The 9425-nt window shown below is 48.7% G+C and overlaps 1 long non-coding RNA gene across 1 annotated transcript; it reads left to right on the top strand.

Annotated features, from left to right (window-relative positions):
• Positions 1 to 5219: 5219 nt before the first annotated feature.
• Positions 5220 to 9052, top strand: LOC128815272 (uncharacterized). Its single transcript, XR_008439599.1, has 3 exons — positions 5220 to 5618; positions 5776 to 5838; positions 8496 to 9052. It is a non-coding gene; the product is annotated as an uncharacterized LOC128815272 (long non-coding RNA).
• Positions 9053 to 9425: the final 373 nt, after the last annotated feature.

Raw genomic sequence — 9425 nt, 5'->3', positions numbered from 1 at the left:
TCAGGGAACACGGCCCCGTGACTGGCAGGGTTTAATGAAGACCTTTGATGTTCAAGGGAAGCGATGGCTGCTCGGCAGGGTTGGTTGAGTCAGAAGAAAGGGGCAGGCCGAGGCTGGACAAGCTGAGCCCGTTGTGCTGGCAGGGCCCCATCTGGAGCACTTAAGAGCTGTCTGGCCAGAGCCAGGCAGGTTGGAGGTGGGCAGTTTTGGGGGGTGGTTTCACACCGAACGCCAGCTGCTTCCCCGAGTCACCGTCCCCGTCACTCACCTGGTGCCAGCACCACTGCCTGCAGGTCAAAGCCTGGAGTCCTCTCTCCTTCCTTCCTTGTACCTCACAGCTGAACTCACAACCTGCTTTACAGACAAATGAAAATGTCAGTATTTAATCAAGGAAGTAGTTAACAAGAAATCTCATCAAGAAAGACCTGGGAATTCCAGTTAATGACCCCACAGTTTCAGCCTCTCACTGGGGTCATTGACGTGGTGAGGGAAGCACTCATCTTTTTGCAGTCCCAAAATATGACTTTGTCCAGTGAAACGAAACAGCATCACCCATCCCTGTGGTTGAGCACCCTCCATGCAGGTGTCCAGCTCAGTGTCCATGCTCCCACACACATGCCCCATCCCTGGAAGTGTTTAAGGCTGGGTTTGTTGTGGCCCTGGGCAAACTGATCTAATGGGTGTCATCCTCGCCCATGGTGGTGGAGTTGGAACTAGATGGTCTTTAAGGTCCCTTCCAACCCAAGCCACTCTAGGATTCTACAATATCATTCTATAATTCTATGAGTTAAGGCTCTTACACAACTGGAGCAGCTTTGGTGGGAAAATGAAGAAAAACTCTTGTTTTGCCCAGCAGTCTGGGAGTTTTCCTGGAGATGACAGGGTAGATGAAAAATTCCTTTAAACAACAGGGAATTTTGCTTCCTTAGAGCATGAAGACCAAGTCCATTCAGAAGTTTGAATTAGTAGCTGTTGAAAGAGTCATCTGGATGTTTCAGAAGTATGTCATTTTTGTCAACCATAAATATTTTTTGACAATAACAAAGGAAAATTAACAAAGGACACAACAGCATTTTTTTGTCCGACTCTGGTGGTGACATATTTCAAATTTTTCCCCTGACAGAGTGTGTTTTAGCTACTAATTGCATTCCCATGTCCTTTCTAAGTGCCTTTTTCTTGTCACCCGTGATACAAAGGCAGGAGATTAAGGTAGAAGAGCAGCCCAGTTTTACCATGATGGCCAAATCTACAGGCACTGCACATCAGCAGAACGGGATCTTCTCAGAAACAGCAGTGTTTGCAAACAGATAAATATTTTCAGCAAAAGGAGAGGAGCTGAGACAAGTTTGAGCAGGACTCCAGGCATGACCTGGTAAAGCCAGCAATTGTGGGTTTGCATGTCCAGAGCAGGAAGGAGGGGACAGATGGAGATTTGTGAGGTAGCGAGCTTTGTTGTTTCCTAAAAGGTTTTTCCAAGATTTTCTGCCCAAGTCCACCACGTGGACAGAGTACAAGTGAGACCCAGCCCCACCAAACTGCAAAGGACCTTGGCTTTCCCTGTTAAACCCCACACTACTCCAGTGAAGAGTTCATTTCTCACTCAGAAGGAGGTTAAAATATCCCTATAACTCCTGGTGTGGTTCAGGCAGAGTCTGAGCCCCCTTTTCTGTACAGGCTGTGGGGGAAGGCAGTCACTGCTCACACCAGTCCTGTGGAGGACACAGGCTGGGCTTTTTCTCTGAGTCAAACTTATGGTCCAGAGACTGTCTGTGTTTGGGGGAATGACATGGACATCAGCCTGCTCCGGGGGAAAGGGCTGAATGCTGCAAAGTCAGGGAATTCCTCTGCTCCTGTCACCAACCTCATGAAGTAGAAGAAGGCATTAATGACAATTTGTCTTGTAATTTCTGCTTTAGGAAGTCATGTCAGGGTAGCACTGCATTAAAACCACCTCCAAGACCTTTCTGGAGGCTTCATTACAATTTAGAAAAAGATTTGGTCTAGTTCCCTGGGAGAGTGAGGCTTCTGTGAGCCTAGTACCTGTCTATGCACATCTCAGACATGGCTTTTCCAAAGACGTCCAAAACCCTGGAGCAATTTTGGCCATTTGACCACCAGTCCATAAAGACATGAGGTTGCCACCAGCTCGTGAATGCAGGTGGGCAGGGAGAGGAGGGAGGCACAAGAAGCAACACAAGCCCAGAAACACCAGCAAAGAGCAGAGAAGCCTCCTGGGTGACAGACGAAAGCTCTGGGGATGTTCCAGTCAGAGCAGGTACCCCATGAGAGGTGGAACACTCTCTCCACAAGGCCAAAAGCCATGGGAAGATTACATGAGACCTGAATAAACATCTTCCTCACTGAGGAAGAGAGAGCCTGGCAGGTTGCTCATGATGGTTTGGGTCTGAGTCCTTCAGACTGGCCCCACAGGCTGATGCAGGAGCTCTGCCCTCCTCTCTGCACAGGCTGGTGGACAAGTGATTCATGTCACGAGAGGGGAAATGCAAGAGCAGAGCAGAAATGAATCACCCTCCGCCGCAGGTCACTTAATTCATTCTCCCTCCAGGAGGCAAGTGCCTTTGCACACTAATTAGATAGTTCATCCAAATGGCAGCTACATGATCTTTTTCCTTCCTTCTTTACAACTTTCAGCAAAATGGCATAAAACCTGATGGGTGTTTAAAAGGAGAAGAAGCAGTGCTCCCCTGGAACAAGCCCCATATGGCTGAGACAGGACAGTTGCAAAATCCCACAGCGTGCTTGCTCCATGGGTTGTCTGCACTGTAGTGCTCTTCTCTGCTCACTGCCTCTTCTGCCCTAGTTCCCAGACTTTGGGGTATAATTATAGAAAAACAGCAACTGAAGCTGGTTTAAAAAAGATGGCCTTTTTCCATTGAAAAAAAAAAAAAAGAAAAAGCTCTGAATAAAATAACAAAAAAAATCTTGGCAATCTGTTAATTTCTTTATCTCTCTCTCTCTCTCTTTTTTTTTTTTTTTTTGAGATAAAGAAAACAGAAAATGTTCTATCTTCTTCCCCCTCCCTGCCCACTTGTATCTGGGAGAAAGTGAGGAGGAGAGAGAAAGGAAAAATCCTATGTTTTTAAGCTTGTTGTTTTCAAAAGTATTAAAACATTTCTACCGAAGCTGACACTTTCTAAGGAAATTCTCATTTTACCTGAAAACCCCCTTTGAATTCAGGAAAGCATAACTGCTTGTCAGAACAAAAAGAAGAAGAAAAAAATGCCTGCTTTTTAACTTTCCTCCCCAAAGCTATTGCAAGGTGACACTGAAAGCACAGACACTTCTGGGTGAGAATGCAGATTGTGCAGCCTGGGAGGTGAGGAATATTTTCCCTATGGATAAGATCTGCTGAAACTTTACCATCATGGTGAGACTTCTGTATGGGGGCTGGCAAGGCTTAGTCCTTATGATTTCAATCACATTTTGTTAAATTAAGCACAGGATTTGGGGCAGAGTCAGGGTCCTCATGACTGTTTGAACCTCAGTCTGGGAGGCTGCAGACCCAGCAGGGTCCATCCAGAAGCTCACTGGGGATGCAGAGGCTGCAGGACCTCACTCCTGCTGAAAGACACCAAGAAATGCCCAGGTGTAGATCTGGTGGTAGGAAGGCAGGTGTGGCCTCACAGGGATGAAAAACACCTTTATTTCCCCAAATAAAGGATGTCTGAGCAGCACTGTATGATCCATACAAGGTTTTGAGACCCCTTCAAGGAGGGTTCAACGCTGCAGAAGTCACCTCAGACTTGGGTCTGTTCACTGCTGGGTGCCAATCCATCCCATCCCAAGAAAAACCATGGGCTGCAGTGCCTGCCGCTTTCTCTGTCATCTCCACCCTTCCCTTCCCAGCAGAACACTGAGAATTCTTGCTGCTACTGCCCCTCATGGAGGAGATCTCAGACCATTCCTGGGCTACATTTGCATTTGTACCAAAGTGTTGAATTTGTTGTGGGATAAATAGAGGAACGCAGGGAACTGGAGGCCAAATCTCTCGTGCATGAGCCATGTCCTTGCAGAAGAGGACACAGTCTTTCCCCACACCTTCAGCAGGGAAACAGGTGAGTGCCCAACCCTAAACCCACCACCACCAAACCCTACTGCTGGGAGGTCCTGTCCCCTCCATCCAGGTGTGGGCTAGGAGGACAAGAGCCTTGCAGTGAAAGCAAGGCTTCTTGCAAAGGTTTCCCCCAGCAGCTCCCACACTTGGAAGCACAGTCTCAACCCCAGTGCCCTCATCTGTCTGCCTCGAGTGCTGCCCTGCCTTTGATAGATGACTTTCATTAACATTTCCCTGCTGAGGCTCCCGCCACAGCCGCTGTGCCAGTGACACAGCGTGAGAACTCCCAGAGGGGTAGGTGACAAGTGATGAAATGTCGCTGGTCAAGCCAGAGAAAAGCTTTTTTGGGACTGCCCAGTACTGTCCTGTGCATGCTTGGGACTAATATCAGCCAGTCCAAAGAGTCTCTGATGGGAGAGGGAGGGGTGATTCTGCTCCAGCTCCGGCTGTGTCCTGCCTCAACCCTTCCCTGGTTGATTTGATGCCTCTTCTCCACCATGGGGATTGTCTGTAAATCCCCTGGGGACAATTAAAGCACTGCATTTCTAATGTCCTTCTGCCCTCCACCGACAGAGGATGTGATGCTGCCTCTGGGTCACTTGGAGGGATTGTTGTTCCCTGAGGAATGAAGTGTTGTGCAGCATCTGATTTGGTTTATTCTCGGTTTTTGTACCACCAATTCATCCCATTTCAATGAGAACAATCAGCCATTGGAATAATCTCCCCAGGGAAGAGCTGGATTCCCCAGTGCTGGATACATTTAAGATCTTTTACCAAGAAAGGTTGAACCAGCTCATCCTTTAAGTCCCTTCCAACCTGGTATTCCGTGATTCTATAAAATTGTCATCTTAGGAATAAAGCAGCAAGTAAAACACATGAAAATTTACTTTTTTTTTTTTTTTTTTTTTTTTTTTTTTTTTTTTTTTTTTTTTTTTTTTACTTTTTTTTTCTCAAGGGAGTGCCAAGGAAAGCTTATATTTATGCATAAAAACTTTTCGGACGATACATTTGGAAGTCAAAAGAACCTTACCAAGAAGGTGCAGAGAATGTGTTTAGGGAATGTCAGAGCCTGTGAGGTCACAAAAGGCCCCTGAGCCACACCAAGCCACACAGGAGGCATAAAGGAAATGCAACAGCAAAACCCCGGCGTGTTTTACAGCACCCTCTTCAATTGCTTAGCACCCATGTCTGACATTTCACACCTGAGCCCTCCAGCTGCACGGGAGGAAAAAGCTTTTCAGTGGGATTACAGCTCCTAAAAGGCTGATTGTCACACACCCCCAGGCTTTGATCCAGACCTTCCCCAGCCTCTCAGGGGCCAGGCTCCCTCAAGAGCCATCTCTCCCCTGATGGGCACCTTGCAGGTGTCGTGTCTCGTGTCACCAACACTCCTGTGCACACGCTGCTGGCTCCCCAGGCGTGGGCTCCAGAAATCCCAGCAAAAGGCACGACTCCATAGGCTGAAACAAATCCATTTGGGAATGTGCACCTGGATTGAACACGAGCTGTGCTGATCACAGGAGTGACCCGTGCTCCATCCATGGTGAACTCTCCTCAGTCTCTCACCTCCCCCACAAAGAGCCATCCCAAACTTAAAAGGCTACAGCTCTTCCTTCCCTGGGAAGTTTTGTTTCTGAAACTTCCGAAAGTGGCATCAGTTCACGTAACACACAGATTTTTTTTCCATTTCTCTGCTACAGCAGTATCTTGGCAGCATAGCAAAGAGCCCCTGGATCCCCCTGGAAAAGCAAAAGGAGAGAAATGTGAGTGAAAAAAGGGTTGGTGGTAGGGCAGGAGGGTCTGACATTTTTCCCTGATCCAGAAAACTCAGATTTCCTATGCCTTGTTAGGAGGCTGGAAGCTGCTGTTTAGTCAGAGGTGTCAGCCAGCAGTGCTGGCAGGAGATGGATGAGCTGCAGTGTGGCTCTGCAGAAGGTGCTGTGGAGCCAGGCTGCCCTGTGGAGCAGTTTGGGCAGAAGGCAGCAGGAGAAGGCTGAGGCAGGACCAAAATGCCAGGGAAGGGACTGTGTGACACAGCTGTGTACAAGAGCCAAATGCTCCTCAAATAGCCAGAGACAGCAGAGCTCTGGGATATCTTCAGGCTGAGCTGACAGCTTGGCTCTGGGGGGTCATGGGACCCGCCCTTGGTGCCTCAGGATCTTGATCCTGTCTCCTGCAAGGTGCTGATGGGCCCTTGGTTGTAGTCCCCAGCCACCCATTTGGGCTGTTTGAAGAGAAGGGAGATGTGTCCTCCAGCATGTCCCAGCAGGACCCCACCACACTGCCTGCTGCCAAACCTTTATCCCAAACACAGCGTCTCAGGCAAACCCACAAGACAAAGATGCTGAAAGTTCTGCTGTATTTTTTAGAGTGTAACATTAATTATGAATTTACTTTGACATTCACTGCACTCCTAATGTCAAGGATGTGATTTCCCCCTGCCCTGGACTTGGGTACAATGCTGCCACTGCTCTGATGCAAATCTGGAGGTTGCTTTTTTGCTTCCCTATGATCACTCTCAAGACATCTGACCCTGCCTTTGTCAGCTCTGCAGTGATGCTCTTGTCACGCTGCTGCTCTTTGCAGGACATCTGCAGCTGCCCTGATGCAAGCCCAAAGGAGTCAGTGATCAGTGGCAGTGTAATTGTGCTCCATGAATTGTCACTGAAGTGCCTGGGCTCTTTTGTGTGGCTGTTTCTGAAGCGGAGGCTTGACTTTGTTTACACCAGATGTTCAGAGGCTTTGCCCTGTCAGTGTCCCCAGTCTGTTCTGGCCAGGAGAAGACCTCCTGCATGGACACTTCCTAGGTGGGAGAGCAAATGCTGACAGAAGTGTGCTTTGGGAAATAAGAAAAATATTTGCCTCCTTTGTATTCAGGGCACACACAGCCCCTTCCCACCCCCAGGACCTCCTGCTGCAGAGAGAGCCCTCAGTCCACATCTGCGGCAGCCTAAAAAGCTGCAGCTGTGCTCCTGCACCAGGTCCTGTGCTGGAGCATTGGTGGGGTAGACACTCCAGCTGAGAAGTAAGAGAAATCCCTGGCTAACACCTGCCCTGGGATTTGGGAGATTTTTTCCTCTGATGTGCCAAAGGTTCCCAGTGACTTAACCCCTGAGCTCCTGGTCTGTAACAAAGGTATTGATGTGCCCACCCCCCTCTGCCTGGAGAGCTGTGTGAGATGCTGAGGCAGCAGCCACAGAGGCAGCCTGAGCAGTCAGGCAGAAAGAGACAACTCATGCCCAAGACTTTGATCTTGCAATGGTCTCTTAGGGTAAAATTCAGCCCCAAACTGCTCAGGGGTGATCTATCCTTGGCTTGATCTCATCTGATCCATGCAGCATGGTTTGTTTTCTGTTTGGCTCCTACCAGATGTTTTCAGTTGGGAAGCTGCATTTCCATGAGGGTGGGATATGTGCTCCCTCAGTTTCACAGTCAGGGTTTTGCTGAACAAGGAGCCCATGTCTATACCAGTAAATAAAAGGGGCTAAGAGCAGTTGTGCAGCCAGATGGCACAACACAGGCCTACAAACCAAACCCTCTTCTCCTCTCCAAACCCTAACCAGGGTGGCCTCGGCCATGCTGACAGCTGGGGCAGTTCCCTGTCCCATGCCAGCCCTGAAGAGTCCCCAGGCCCTTTCTGGGAGAGGAGGACACCGTGCCAAGGAGCTTGATGACAATTTAACAGTATGGACATTGTGACTGCCTGGTGCCTGGCTTAGTGCAGAATTATGAATGTTACCTCAGAGCTTTGGGGTTCCCCATTGGTGCCTGTCCTCTCATGACATGGAAGTCTTCAGGTGGGCACACCCAAGCATGAACCAAGCTTTGGGGTCCCACCTTTAAACCCCCTTTGTAGGCCTGCATAGAATTCCTGCATCATGGAGCAGCAGGATGCAAACCTTTTACCCTGACACTGTGCAATGCAAAGGGATGGTGTGTCCCCAGTGACTTGGCATCCCACTCCCAGCAGGTTAAGACTAGACCAGAGGCTGTCACACAGAGTCCAGGAGCTGGACTGAGTCTGGCAAACATTTCTATAAAACCCTGCCTCTAGATCAGCTCTGCTCCACAGCTCCAGTTCTCTGCTGCTCTGAGTCTTCTCTCCTTTCTGCTTGAGAGGTGTTATTTTTCCCTGCTCAGGGTATCCAGGATGGGGTCTGGAGGGGTTATTCAGGATACCCAGGATGTACAGTCAAGTGTACAAATTGCCTTACTCACAGAATCACAAAAGGGTTTGGGTTTAAAAAAGGGATCTTAAAGATCATCTAATTCTCAACCCTTGCCATGGGCAGGGACACCTTCTGCCAGGCCAGGCTGCTCAAATGTGTGCAAACTTACCCAAAATGCACCTCCTCTCTCAGGGTCATGGCACGTGCACTTTGCTGTTCATCTCCACTCACCCAGCCACTGTTTTTTCCAGGAGAATCCCAGGTGAACGTGGCCAGGAAAATCCGGATGCAGCAAAATCTAAACTGAGACAGGCACCTCTTGGAGTGCTTTACAACCCATTTGCTCAGCTCAGAGGGGCACGAGCTGCAGCACAGCAAAGAACAGGGATCTTGATGTCTCTCTTGGATCAGATACAGACAGTAGCCTGTCTGGTTACAGAGAGCACTTTCTTTGATTAAAAGCTAATAAATATTCATCCCTTTCCTCTCCTGCCATCCCTCCCAAATCCCCAGAGACAAAACTTAGACAAGCAAAACTGGTTCATTTGTGATGTATTCCAGTGCATTGCTCCAAAACACTTGGAATCCTTCCAGATAACAGTGCGTGGCTGCAAGGGCTATGGATCACCAAGGAAAGGGCCAATACCTTGCATTCACTTCCAACAAGGCTCAGGTCATAAAGGACATACTCATTATTAATGGTGGGTGTAGGGAAGCAAAGTATAAAGCGTACACAGATCCTTATCCACAGCTAATTCCTCAGTAAATTGGCAGAGATACATCACTGCCTGCAGAGCCGGAGACAGAGAGGAATTGGATGCTAAGGACAGCTCAGTTTCCCAGGAATACAGATGTGCCCTCAGCTGATGAAAACTACAGTGAGGAGCAAGGGGAGAAGATATATCAGTAGTGAAGGCTGTCTCCTTTTAAGGCAAGAAAAGCTAAACTCTCACCAGGAAAGAACAGATGCAAACAGATGGAGAGATCGTGGCCGGTGCAACAGCGCAACGCCTGCTGAACCGATCCTGGTGAAACACAGACTGCCAAACCAAGCCACTGTCACCCAGGAGGAGACCAGAGCAGCCAAGGGCTTATTCAGCACAGAGATATTGCTGGAGAAAACCAGCTCTGGCAGAGAAATATGGAATACATGCAAGACTCTGCTGTCTCAACACAGATTT

This window comes from Vidua macroura, chromosome 1 (genome assembly GCF_024509145.1).
Source record: "Vidua macroura isolate BioBank_ID:100142 chromosome 1, ASM2450914v1, whole genome shotgun sequence".
NCBI lineage: Eukaryota > Metazoa > Chordata > Aves > Passeriformes > Viduidae > Vidua > Vidua macroura.
This window is presented reverse-complemented; position numbering and strand designations above follow the sequence as displayed.